Below are 13079 nucleotides of genomic sequence, written 5' to 3' on the forward strand. Positions count from 1 at the left end.
AACATAGACAGTATTTTGATCTTGCAGTTTTATATATATATATACACACACACACACATATATGTATGTATGTATATCATGACTTTCTCAGGGAATGTAAGCCATGTTATTTCCTTAGTTTTACACTCATAGGATATAACCCTTGTCTGCTATTACCTGCCAATTACATTTAATAGACATGTCAGCTGTTGAAATTATAACTTTCTTCTCCAAGTTCAAGCTCTATTCTTCTCTAATTCACATGTCTCAGGCCTCATCCTATTCCTTTAACCAGCCTGGCCCATTCTCACAGCTTATAGCTGACAATAACACATGCCATGTGACTTCTCATTTTTTAAATCAATCTTCTTCCAAGTTCAAGCTTCCTTCATGCTCCTGATTTTTATTTCCAATCATTGTTTTTGGGTGGTTGTAAAGTTTTTTTCTTTTCTTGTTCTTTAGACTTGTCAGCTCGGAGAAGGCAAGGGCACCCCACTCCAGTACTCTTGCCTGGAAAATCCCATGGATAGAGGAGCCTGGTAGGCTGCAGTCCATGGGGTCGCTGAGAGTCAGACATGACTGAGCGACTTCACTTTCACTTTTCACTTTCATGCACTGGAGACAGAAATGGCAACCAACTCCAGTGTTCTTGCCTGGAGAATCCCAGGGACGCAGAGCCTGGTGGGCTGCCGTCCATGGGGTTGCAGAGTCGGACACGACTGAAGTGACTTAGCAGCAGTAGCAGACTTGTCAGCTGATCTTGGTTTTCCCAGATTGATTGATGATGTCCTCTAAAATATCTTTCTTCTGACAAATTTTTCACTCCTGACTTCTGCTAGTAATTTTACTCACATAAATTCAGGAATTAAAACATAAAAAATCCTAGAATTATTCTCCATAGACAGAAGCCTTTACAATGAGAGGAAGAAAGGAGAACCTAAACAAAACTTAATCAAAAGATTTTTCTCTGTTAATTCTGCAAATGCAAATCTACCATATTAAACTGGGCCAGGTTCATTCGACCACTGTTAGCATGGTCCTACCACAACACTGGTTCTCCAATTGACTGCAGCTGGGTAAAATACTATCAAATAGCATTGCATACTACAAAGAAATAGTTCATGAGTCAACTGATGCAACAAACTTCAATGTTGTCTTATATTTTTTAAATCCCACAGCCAACCCAACTTTCTGTAACCACCATCCTGATCAGTCACCAGTCATCAACACTGAGGCAAGACCCTCCAACAGCAAAAATATTATAATTCACTGTAAGTTCAGATGATAGATAGCTACTGCGCACTTAACAGAGTACAGTATAGTCTAAGCATAACTTACATATGGGCAAATGTGGCCAAGATGGCCAAGGAATGAAATTACAACTATTTACAGTGCAACTACTGATGAGAAAAACAGAAAACTAGCAGGAAAGATCTACTGCTAAGAAGAAAACCACAACAAGATGGTAGGAGGAGCAGAATCATGGTACAGTCAAGATTCATACCTCCATGTGAGCAACCCACAAATGGAAAGATAATTAAAATTGGAGAGGTCTCTCCAAGGAGTGAAAGGTCCAAGTCTTAAATCAAGCTTCTCAGTCTGGAGGTCTTGCTTTTAGAAGACAAGCCCTCAGAATATTTGGCTTTTAAGGCCAGTGGGGCTTATTTTTCAAGACAGCCAGTGTCTGTGGGAAATAAGAGACTCCACTCTTAAAGGATGTCCACAAAATTTCACATGTTTTGGGACCCAGGGAAGAAGCAGTAATTTGTAAGAAGTCTAGATCAGACCTACCTGCTGATCTTGGAGAGCATCCTGGAGAAGCAGGAGGCAACTGGCATCACCTTGGGGACACAGACACTGGTGACAGCCATTTGAGGAAACTTACTCTACCATAGGGACATTGGTGCTGACAAGTGCTAATTTGGAATACTCTCTCAAGCTTATTAGCATCTAAACCCAACCCCATCCAGCAACCTGTTAGAACCAGTATTAGGACACCTCAGGCCAACTAACTAACCAGGCAAGGACACTGCCCCCCACACACACTAGAAGACCAGCTATCTGAAGAGCCCCCTGAGTCTAGAGCCAACTCAGGACACTGCACTATACACCAGAGGGCACAGAATCCAGCCAAACACACTAGTGTGCCTGTGCTAGTCCCAAGATTCCCAGGGCCCTGTAATCAGAGAACCTGTGATGTGGTTTCGCCCACTAATGAGCTGGCACTAGCTCTGGGACAAGCCTCACCTATCATGGGCAAAGACATCAACTCCAAGACCCCCAGGTCCTGCAGCCAGAGACCCCAGGACCAGGATCTGCTCACTGGTGAGCCAGTACTAGACTCAGGATCCCCTGGGCCCCAGTCCTGACAACCAGAATGTTCTCCATGCTCTGGGACATTTTGGGCCCCTCAATTAGCCACCTCATGATCTAACTTCTCCCACAAGTGGGCCAATACAAGCTCAGGACACCCCAGACCCCACAGCTAGCTGTGGCAGGAACCAGACCTTCCCAACCACAGGTTGACACTAGATCTGACACCCTAGTCCCACAACTATTTACCCTGAAACCTGGCTAAACTCACTGACCAGTGTTAACCAGTGGGATCCCCTGGGCTGTAGCCAGTTGCCTTGTGACCCAGCCCACCTACCAGTATCAGGTGCCTCCATACAAAGCAGACCTTGGAAACTAACCAGACCAGAGGCCAGCAATGCCTAACCAGATCACCAACACTCTTCAGCCCACTACAATAGAAGGATCCATGTAATGCATTTAGGGGGCTCTGCCAGAACATAAAGCTCTGGAGAGCAGATGTAAGTGTGCTGCTAGGGTGCATAGGACATCTCTACAAAAGGCCACTTCTCCAAGGTTAGGAAATATAAGCAACTTACCAAATACACGGAAATAAAAAACAGCAAATTAAGCAAAATGAGGTGACAGAGAAAAATGGTCCAAACATAGAAATAAGATAAAACTCTCAGAAGAAGAGATTTTCTCCACTTCACATTTCCCCACTTCACATCTAAGTGAAGTGGAAATAAGCAATCTATCCAATAAAGAGTTCAACATATTCAAAGTACTTGGGAGAAGACTAGATGAACAGAATTAGAAGTGAGAAGCTTTTAACAAAGAGTTAGAAAACACAGAGAACCAAACAGAGATTAAAATACAATAACTGAAATATAAAATACAGCAGAAGGAATCAACTGTAGATTAGATGATCCAGAGAAAAGGATCAGTGAACTGGAAGAAATCACTGAAGAGTATTGGAAATCACTGAAGATGAACCCCCAAAATACATACATAAAAAGAAACGAACAGTCTGAGGGACAACATTAAGTGTAGTAACACTTGAATTATAGGGGTCCTATAGCAGAAAAGAGAGAGAAAGGGGCAGAGGACATATTTGAAGACCTCATGGATGAAAATTTCCCTAACTTGAGAAAGGAAAGACAGAGAAGAACCAAAGAGACATGAAAAATATAATATAAATATATTATATTTATATTATATAAAATATAAATATATTTTAGAATATAAAATACAGAATATAAAATAGAAATATAAAATACAGTAGAGGGAATCAACTGACCTGATCCAGGAATCACAGAGAGCCTCAAATCAACCCACAGAGGACCTTTAGAATTTAAATGGAAAATGGAAATATAAAGAGAATATTAACAAGTTATGTACAAGAGAATTCCTGTAAGGAGCTTTCAGCAGAAAACTGAATTTTTTTCAACTGACTTTCCAGCAGCAACTCTGTAGGACAGAAGGGAATGGCATGATGTATCTCAAGTGATAAAAGGGAAAAACCTACAACCAGAATACACAGTAAGGCTTTCATCCAGATTTGATGGAAAGATCAAGTTTTACAGACAAGCAAAAGCTAAAGGAGCTCAACAACATCATTCCAACTTTACAAGAAATATTAAAAGAACTCCATACAAAAAAGAAAAGGCCAAAACTAGATATACCAAAGGAAAAATTTCATTGGTAAAGGCAAATATAGAATAGAGGTAGTAAATCACCCATGTATGGATGAAGGCAATCAAAATGGTTAAACTTCCAGTTGTAAGATAATTACTAGCGATATAATGTAAAACATGATAAATATAATTAATACCATGGTATGTTATATATGAAAGTTGTTAAGAGAGTAAATCTTGAGTTCTCATTACAAGGAAAAAAATTTTTCTATTTGCTTAATTTTGTATATACATGAAATAATGCATATTCACTAAATTTATTATGATAATCATTTCATGATGTGAATAAAAAAATTAAGCTGTACCCCTTAAATGTATATAGTACTATGTATCTTTTAAAAACTGGAAGAAAAAACACTTTTGTATGTACTGGGAAACCAAAAACTTGTGATTCACCTTATTGCAATATTTGCTTTGAGAGTCTGAAATCGATCTCACATTACCTCCAAGATAAATAAATAAGAGATTTATTTTAAGAAATTGTTTTTCATTAAACTTTTTTTTTTTTTTACAAAACTTTATTTTGAATTGGAGTATAGCCAATTTACAATATTGTGATAGTTTCAGGTGAACAGTGAAGGGACTCAGCCATACATACACATGTATCCATTCTCCCTCAAACTCTCTCTTATCCAGGCTTCCACATAATAGTGAGCAGAGTTCCCTGCGCTATACAGCAGGCCCATGTCAGTTATCTATTTTAAATATAGCAATGTATTCCTCACATAATTGTGAAGGCCAAAAAGTCTGAAATTCTAGGACAGGCCAGCAAGCTGGAAAGTCAAGATTTGATGCTGCAGTCTTAAGGCTGAAATCTTCTCCAGGTAACCTCAGTCTTTGTTCCTAAAGCTTTCAACTGCTTGGTTGAGGTCCAATCACATTAAGGAAGGTAATCTGCTTTAATTTGAGTCAACTGATTAGAGCTGTCAACAATATTTCCAAAATTAATGTTTACTTAAACAACTACAGACTATAGCCTAGAAAGGTTAACACATAAGACTATCATACTGTCCTGATTCTACAAATATATAAATAATTGGATGCCATGCATGCTGCATGCTAAGTTGCTTCAGTCATGTTCGACTCTGTGCGACCCCATGTACAGCAGCCCACCAGGCTCCCCATCTAGGCAACCATACTGGAGTGGGTTGCAACTCCTAAATATCTTATAAACCACTTTTGTTCTCTAATTTGGGGAAACAAAATGTGTCCATAGAGTGAATACTCTAGAGCTTTAAACTTAGCCTCAGGATTCTGAAGCCAGTAATAAAGCACTCAGTATTCTTGCAATGTGTAAGTCAGCAGAAAATCCTCAAGTGAATTATAGGCACATTTAGGCACATTAGAACTACTGTTTACTATTCTGGATATAAATATAAAGCATTTACTCAGTAATAGGTAAAAGCTTTTGTGTAAAACTGTGAAGGTAATGTTTTGCTGTTGAGCGTTATACATAAAAGCATGAATATTCCAGGTGAAATAACAATGTCCTAAGCCAACATCTGCCAAAATAAAAACTTTAGAGAGTAGGTATTTATTTACTTCATCCAACTGCCCTTCATAGGCCACACTGGAAAACAAGTACACTTAAAAACAACATGTAATAAACATTAAAGCATCACATGGGCCAATTCATTCATGCTGTCTAATATATAGCAATTCATCATGCATTTAGGATTTCATTTCTTTAAAAATTCTTTCACGCTAACTGGCCAAATACTTTAATGTGTTTTTCTTTACACGCAGTTTTACATACATACAACTAGTTACTTGACCCATGGGGCAGATGATTCAGTATGGTTGGTTTTTGAATCAATAATTTAGCCTAATAATCTTCAAAGACTGCAACAAGACAGGAAAAAATATCTAACTAGAAGTCAGGATATGGATGTGCTTCTTTAGATCTTGGGCAAAATATTTCATCTTAAAAATAGCTAAGGATTAAGAGAACTCTCTTACACTGTTGGTGGGAATGCAAACTAGTACAGCCACTATGGAGAACAGTGTGGAGATTCCTTAAAAAACTGGAAATAGAACTGCCTTATGATCCAGCAATCCCACTGCTGGGCATACACACTGAGGAAACCAGAAGGGAAAGAGACACGTGTACCGCAATGTTCATCACAGCACTGTTAATAATAGCCAGGACATGGAAGCAACCTAGATGCCCATCAGCAGATGAATGGATAAGAAAGCTATGGTACATATACACAATGGAGTATTACTCAGCCATTAAAAAGAATACATTTGAATCAGTTCTAATGAGGTGGATGAAACTGGAACCTATTATACAGAGTGAAGTAAGCCAGAAAGAAAAACACCAATACAGTATACTAACGCATATATATGGAATTTAGAAAGATGGTAACAATAACCCTGTGTACGAGACAGCAAAAGAGACACTGATGTATAGATCAGTCTTATGGACTCTGTGGGAGAGGGAGAGGGTGGGGAGATTTGGGAGAATGGCATTGAAACATGTATAATATCATGTATGAAATGAGTTGCCAGTCCAGGTTCGATGCACGATACTGGATGCTTGGGGCTGGTGCACTGGGACGACCCAGAGGGAGGGTATAGGGAGGGAGGAGGGAGGAGGGTTCAGGATGGGGAACACAGGTATACCTGTGGTGGATTCATTTCGATATTTGGCAAAACTAATACAATATTGTAAAGTTTAAAAATAAAATAAAATTTTAAAAAAATAGCTAAGGATTTGAAAAAAGAAAAATAGTTTAAGTTCATCCACTAGTTGTGCAATCTAAAGAAAATAACAAAAATTTTCCACTGTGAAACTGGGATAGCTGTAGCAATCTTACATATGAAAAATGAAAGACACTTGGCACAATGCCTGGCACTGTGACAAGCATACAATAAATACACACTGATTTTATTATCCTCTCTGGGTTTTAGTTTTTTCATTGTGATAATTTTGAGAATTGGGCTAAATGACTCCCTAGGTGTACTTCTCTCTCAAATGTGTTCAAATTACTAAAGATAATTAGTTGCACTTTGAATAGTCAATTTCACAAAGTTTTCTGGTTGCCATGTTCTCTTCAGAGAAGGTTTGGATCAGGATGTAGCTATAACATTTCCCTTGTTTCTGGCATTTTCATTAGAATATGGTGCTATGGGAGATATTTACTTTTTATTTATGATAGCAGACAACTCTTTCAACTGAATTTGTCTCTGGTCATGTGAAAAATAGGTCTCGGTTGTTAATTACTTTAGAAGATTAATATATCTGGATCCAGCTATTCCTGACTTTAACCAATGATTTATGCTCTCAAAATCTTAGTGATTTTCAATTAATCACCACAGTCTCTTTATAGATAGTAAGGCAGAAGTCAAAGCTACCCATTTACTCTTACAAATCAAGGGTGAATGAATCTAGCTCTTTGAAAATGACAAACATGTATAGCAGTGACCAGGGTGATTTCTGGTCATGGTTACCAGAAATTGTGAAAGCTGAACTAAGCAAGTTACGCAGTCTGACTCCAAATAATTTTCTAAATGTAATTCTGTATCTAGTTCCAACATGACCAAAAAGAGAGTCACAAAGTGTCTCAAACATTCCTTTTAATAATCAAATCCAATCTCTTCTAGCCCATTCTCTAAAATCCAGATGTCTGCTGAGATCTTTTTGACCTTGAGATGTAAAACTGATACAATGGACCCTCATTTTTTAACCTGTAGAAGACCATTACCTTACAGAGCTTCTCTCCAGGCCCACAGCCTATATTCTCCTGATCCCTCTTGACTTTTGTTCATACATACATTGTCCTGAAGCTATATCATGCCAACACAGTAATAAAACTCAGTCACTGTTCCAAATTTCAGCAACTACCAAGAAAACCTAATACAGGCACAGTATAAATGTACAGATAGAAATGAAGAGATTGGTGATATTTTAAAATAATGACTTGTGATTTGAGGGATATTTGTGAGAATTCAGTGGGGAAGTGGTATGTCCGGTATGCTTCTCTGCCCCTGACCTTGACATTCATTGATGACAGAGAAGTTTCAAGGGGAGTAATTTTGTACTTATTTACTTCATGCCAGTATTTTTCCTCATGATCTGAGTTATTGTACAGCTTGTGTTATCTAATAGTTCCTTCCTTTATTGAACTGTAGGAAAGAGGCAATCCCCCAATTCTAAAATATTCTAGGGACACTCTTTTCCACAGTTTATTTCTCAGAATGAGTTAACAGACATTATTTCTCAACTGTTATGCAAGCTTGTAATGCATAATGTGGTGCCTGGTTGAACTGCACATTGATCTTTACATATACAGCACAGCATTTAACTCTTCTCCCATACACTTTCATTTCCTTCTGTCTTAAATATCCCATCACTCTCGTCCCCCATCCCCCACCCATCCATTTGCATATCTCCCAATCATTCTCATTTTGCAGAGTCTAGCTGAACTGTCATTCACTCCAACATCCCTAACCAGAAATAAACTCTTCCATTCATAAAGTCACACAACACTTATTTCTTACTTTTGATACAGCACTCTTTTACATAGTGATTTCTGGACCGAATGAACTGACACCCCTGTGGAACATATTTGTGGGACAAGAAATAAAATTTGCTAACTTCTAAAATTTTGCTTTGCTGAATAGAGTATGCAGGCTGGACAAAAACTAATCATCCTGGAATAAAAGGGAATTTGGAGACAGAACACAGATGAAAAGAAAATTAAAAATGAGGACCTGGCATTTATACGGCTAAAGCTAAAAACTTGAGTCAGAGGACAAATGGCTAGCTAGTGAATTTAAAACACACCCTGAATCTTATCCATTGCCTTAAAAAAAAAAAACAACTTTAGTAAAAGTTACATTATCAATCCCTTTGGAATTATTTTGATGTGAGAGGAAGGACAGCAAAAAACAAAATCAAATTGTAAGATGGGCAAGAAGTAAAATCCAAGTTGCCACCCATGTTGAGGTTACATGTATTATTGATGTATGTTTCCAATTTAAACTGCAAACTCCTAGAGGTAGGGGTACTTTATGAAGGAACTTTAGGTTCCTCGTATTTCCTAGTATGGTCTTTAGTGCATAGTATAAAGTTGCTGTTGTTTAGTCACTAAGTCATGTCCAACTCTGTGACCCCATGGGCTATAGTCCATTACTGGGATTCTCCACGCAAGAATACTGAAGTGGGTTGCCATTTCCTTCCCGACCCAGGGATAGAACCTTTGTCTCATGCATTGGTAGGCAGATTCTTCACCCCTGAGCCACCAAGGAAGCCCCGCATAATACAATAGTGAGCATATTGTGGGTTCCTCCATGACCCAGATATTATAAATATAAGCATGCACCCTACGATACACCTATAATACCTTTAAGGAAAAATACTGTTTAAGTCAGTGACCCAAGTTACATAGATTACAAGTGGTAGAGAAAGAATCTGGACCCAGACAACTTGACACAGAGGTTATACACTTAGTCACCAAGCCCCTGGTGTGTTAGTGGCTACTGAATTAATAAAATGAATAAGCACTCAATCCTTATTAAATACCTGGTGATGAGTTTATATTTAGGGTTCATTTCTGGCCTTTTGAGGTTAAATCATAGGGAGAGATTAGGTCTTCACTTCAAAACATTTTCATGATATAGTACTGGCCAGAGAGAGCCATAGTTCTGACTGAGGTCCTAATATTCATCTTCCCGGCTGGAATTTCTACTGTAGGTTCCATATAAAGACCATGTGTATACTCAGGTTGTCATAAAAAAATGCTTAATAAGCAGTGAAAATGGGTAAAGATATAATATCTAGCATAAATCAGAAGTCAAGAGCAAATTCACTGGATCCATGAATACTAGCAGAACCAGCCAAGTCAGTAAGTTGAGTATTTGATGCAGAGATAGAATAGGGTAAGGAGTGAATACTAACTAGGGTTTATTATTTTAAAACTTTTTAAAAATAAATTATGGAAAAGGGATTCATAATCTTCTCTTTCCCTTTCTTCAACTTGCCTGGTAAGGCTATAGTTAAATGATTTGATTTAGTCATCAGCACAAATAGAATGTGATATCTAGGAAGAAGCATATCATAAGCAAATTGAATAAATTTTCACCAATATGGTATAATTTTTAAAGTATACTGAGAACTTCCTATCTCATCTCAGCCTGACAATTTGTCTGAAATTCCACCATTAGACCTCTAATAAGTTTTGAAACTACAATACTTTGGCCACCTGACACAAAGAACTGACTCATTTGAAAAGACCCTGATGTTAGGAAAGATTGAAGGTGGGAGGAGAAGGGAATGACAGAGAATGAGATGGTTGGATGAGATGGATGGATGGCATCACCGACTCAATGGACATGAGTTTGAGTAAACTCCACAAGTAGGTGATGAACAGGGAGGCCTGGCATGCTACAATCCACGGGGTCCCACAGAGTCGAACATGACTGAGCACCTGAATTGAACCGAACTGAAGTTCCTAGGAATATCAATTAAAATTTATGTGCTAAGTTGCTTCAGTCATGCCCGACTCTGTGTGACTCTATGGACTATAGCCCACCAGGCTCCTCTGTCCATGGGTTTCTCCAGGCAAGAATACTGGAGTGGATTGTCATGCCTTCTTCCAGGGGATCTTCTCGACCCAGGGATCAAACCCATGTCTCTTTACGTCTCCTGCACTGGTGGGCAGGTTCTTTACCACTAGTGCCACTTGGGAAGCCCCATTAAAATTTATAGACCTCTCAAAATGATAGCATATGGCCACATTACTGGTCATATAGTTCTTAAGGAAACTAATATCCCAAGATATTTACATCCAGAAAAGCAAGTTGAGAAGCAATAACATAGGGGGACTTTTGAGAGGCAAATAAACTGCAAAGTGAATTTCTGATACATAGGAGTTATTTCCAAAGAATAGTGTCAGGAATTCCTCAGTGAGACATGTGAGGTATCTAGCACACATGAGGGAGGTGCTTCCAGGAAGAACATTTCTAAGAAGAGAGAGAAAACCATGGGCATAACCCAACTTTGCTATCTGTATCATTTTGTCTTTATAAATGAGGTAATTAAGAAGAATAGACAAGAGATATATGTGGTCCTTGTCCCTTCAGCAGTCATATAGGCAGATGAATGGGCTCTGAAAACCCTAAAATACAAGTGTGCAGAGGAAATCATTTTTGTCATAAAGTATTATTACTGCACTTACCCTCTAGACAAATGCCTTGAAAGATCACACTATGTCTTCCTTAGAGGATATTTTAACCACCATTTTGAAATATTTAGGATTTAAAGGAAGTCAACAATGTCTACTTTCAGGGCCTAAAAAGATGCATATAAACCAAACAAACCAAAAGTAAATTAATTAAAAGCTATTTAAAGAGGCTATATTGTTGAGTTTTACTTTGGAAGGAGATTTATAAAAATATATTTTCAGAAAAGGTAAAATCCTGACTCTCATACAAATATAAAATTTGTCAATGATTTTATTTAGCTCATCATCAATTAAGGAAACAGATATAAAATCCTCTTTCATAGAAGCAGCCAAAGAACAGTGGATTTATTAAATGGATACATGGCCTTTTCTGCAGCATTTGAGGCATTGCCAGTGAACAAAATTCAGTTATACTTCAATAGGCAAGAATTATTTGCATTACTTCTATCAATTTTCCAAAATATACAGAGTTGGAAAACAGTTCAAAGTCTATTAAAGGCAGACCTCTAGAGATTCAGAAAATCCAGAAGGGTACACTAGATAAGACATTGAAAAGATATCTATCTATTTGCCCATTTCCAAGTCTTTCACAATTTTCCCTGAGATAAATAAGACAATATGTCTCATCAGGCTTGGCCACAGACAGTGAGACTTTGGGAAAAGTGGCACACTCACTCTGGGTGACATTAGTTTAATAATCTTTCATTTCCTCAGTGCTTTGCTTAGTATAGATGAGAGGACTTAAGTTCCAAAAGCTTCATTTCTGAGACAGGCTACAGAAACTCATTTTAAGGGAAAACAACTTTAGTTAGATTAAAGGACAATAAAAGAAGTACATTTCATACCAAGTTTGAATTGCTGGTCACATTCCACACACAATTTATTAAAGAAGTGTGAATTTACACTAATCTCTGAGTTACATAAACAGATAAATCATCTTAAAATAGCATATTATCCCTTTACTTCTTATATGAAAACTCAGTCTGGGTATAATAATTACAAGGTTGTCCAAATATAAACTCAAAAATGCAAGAAAGCAAAACAAGCCTAATTAAATACTATTTTCAAGTGACATTTCCCCATTATTCAGTATTTCCTCATTTAAAATAATTTTTTTCCTTTTTTTTTTAAATTTTATTTTTAAACTTAACAATATTGTATTAGTTTTGTCATTTGAAACATTGCCAAAAGAATCCAAAGATAAGTATTTCTCTCAAGAGGCTATTTGGCTCATGGGGGAATGCAAGTCAATGTCTTTGATTAAATAAAGAGTTCTCTTATCCTTATGTTATTTATTCAAAGACACTGAAGTGCATTCCCCCATGAGCCAAATATCCTCTTGAGAATTAGGGTACACAGAATGGCCTAAGCATTTCCCTTCTATTCCTCATTCCAGTCATAGATAGACTTAAATGGAAAAAGGGGATTTCTAGATTCGAACTTATGAAACTGAGAAGAGCTTTCCTTCTCTAGAACATTTTCCTGATACATTCAGGATAAAGACTCAGCTGGCTCATTTAAGTTTATCTCCATACCATCAAGCAGGAGACAGGAACACTTCAACAGAATGGATATCTAAATAATGCAGGAAAGACTTTGTGGCCCAAAGCCTATCCCTTCAAAAGAGTTTTTGCCTTGGTTTCTCAGCTCTAAAATTACTATCATTTGTTTCTCCCTTCATCCTCTATGTTTTCCATTTTGAAAGAATTTTTTATAACAGGTCATGATTCCTCGATTACATAGGTTAGCCCTTGCCTATATCTCAGATCCCATTTCATATCACTCTCTGCTTTATTCATGTACCACAGTCACATTAACCTCTTCTTGTCTTTAATCATATCAAAGCAACTTAACTCCTCCTTAGGCCTTTGCATACACTCTCCCCATCAGCCTTTACTTCATGTGCTGGTTCCTTCTCAGTTTG

This window comes from Bos indicus x Bos taurus, chromosome 26 (genome assembly GCF_003369695.1).
Source record: "Bos indicus x Bos taurus breed Angus x Brahman F1 hybrid chromosome 26, Bos_hybrid_MaternalHap_v2.0, whole genome shotgun sequence".
NCBI classification, from domain to species: Eukaryota; Metazoa; Chordata; class Mammalia; order Artiodactyla; family Bovidae; genus Bos; species Bos indicus x Bos taurus.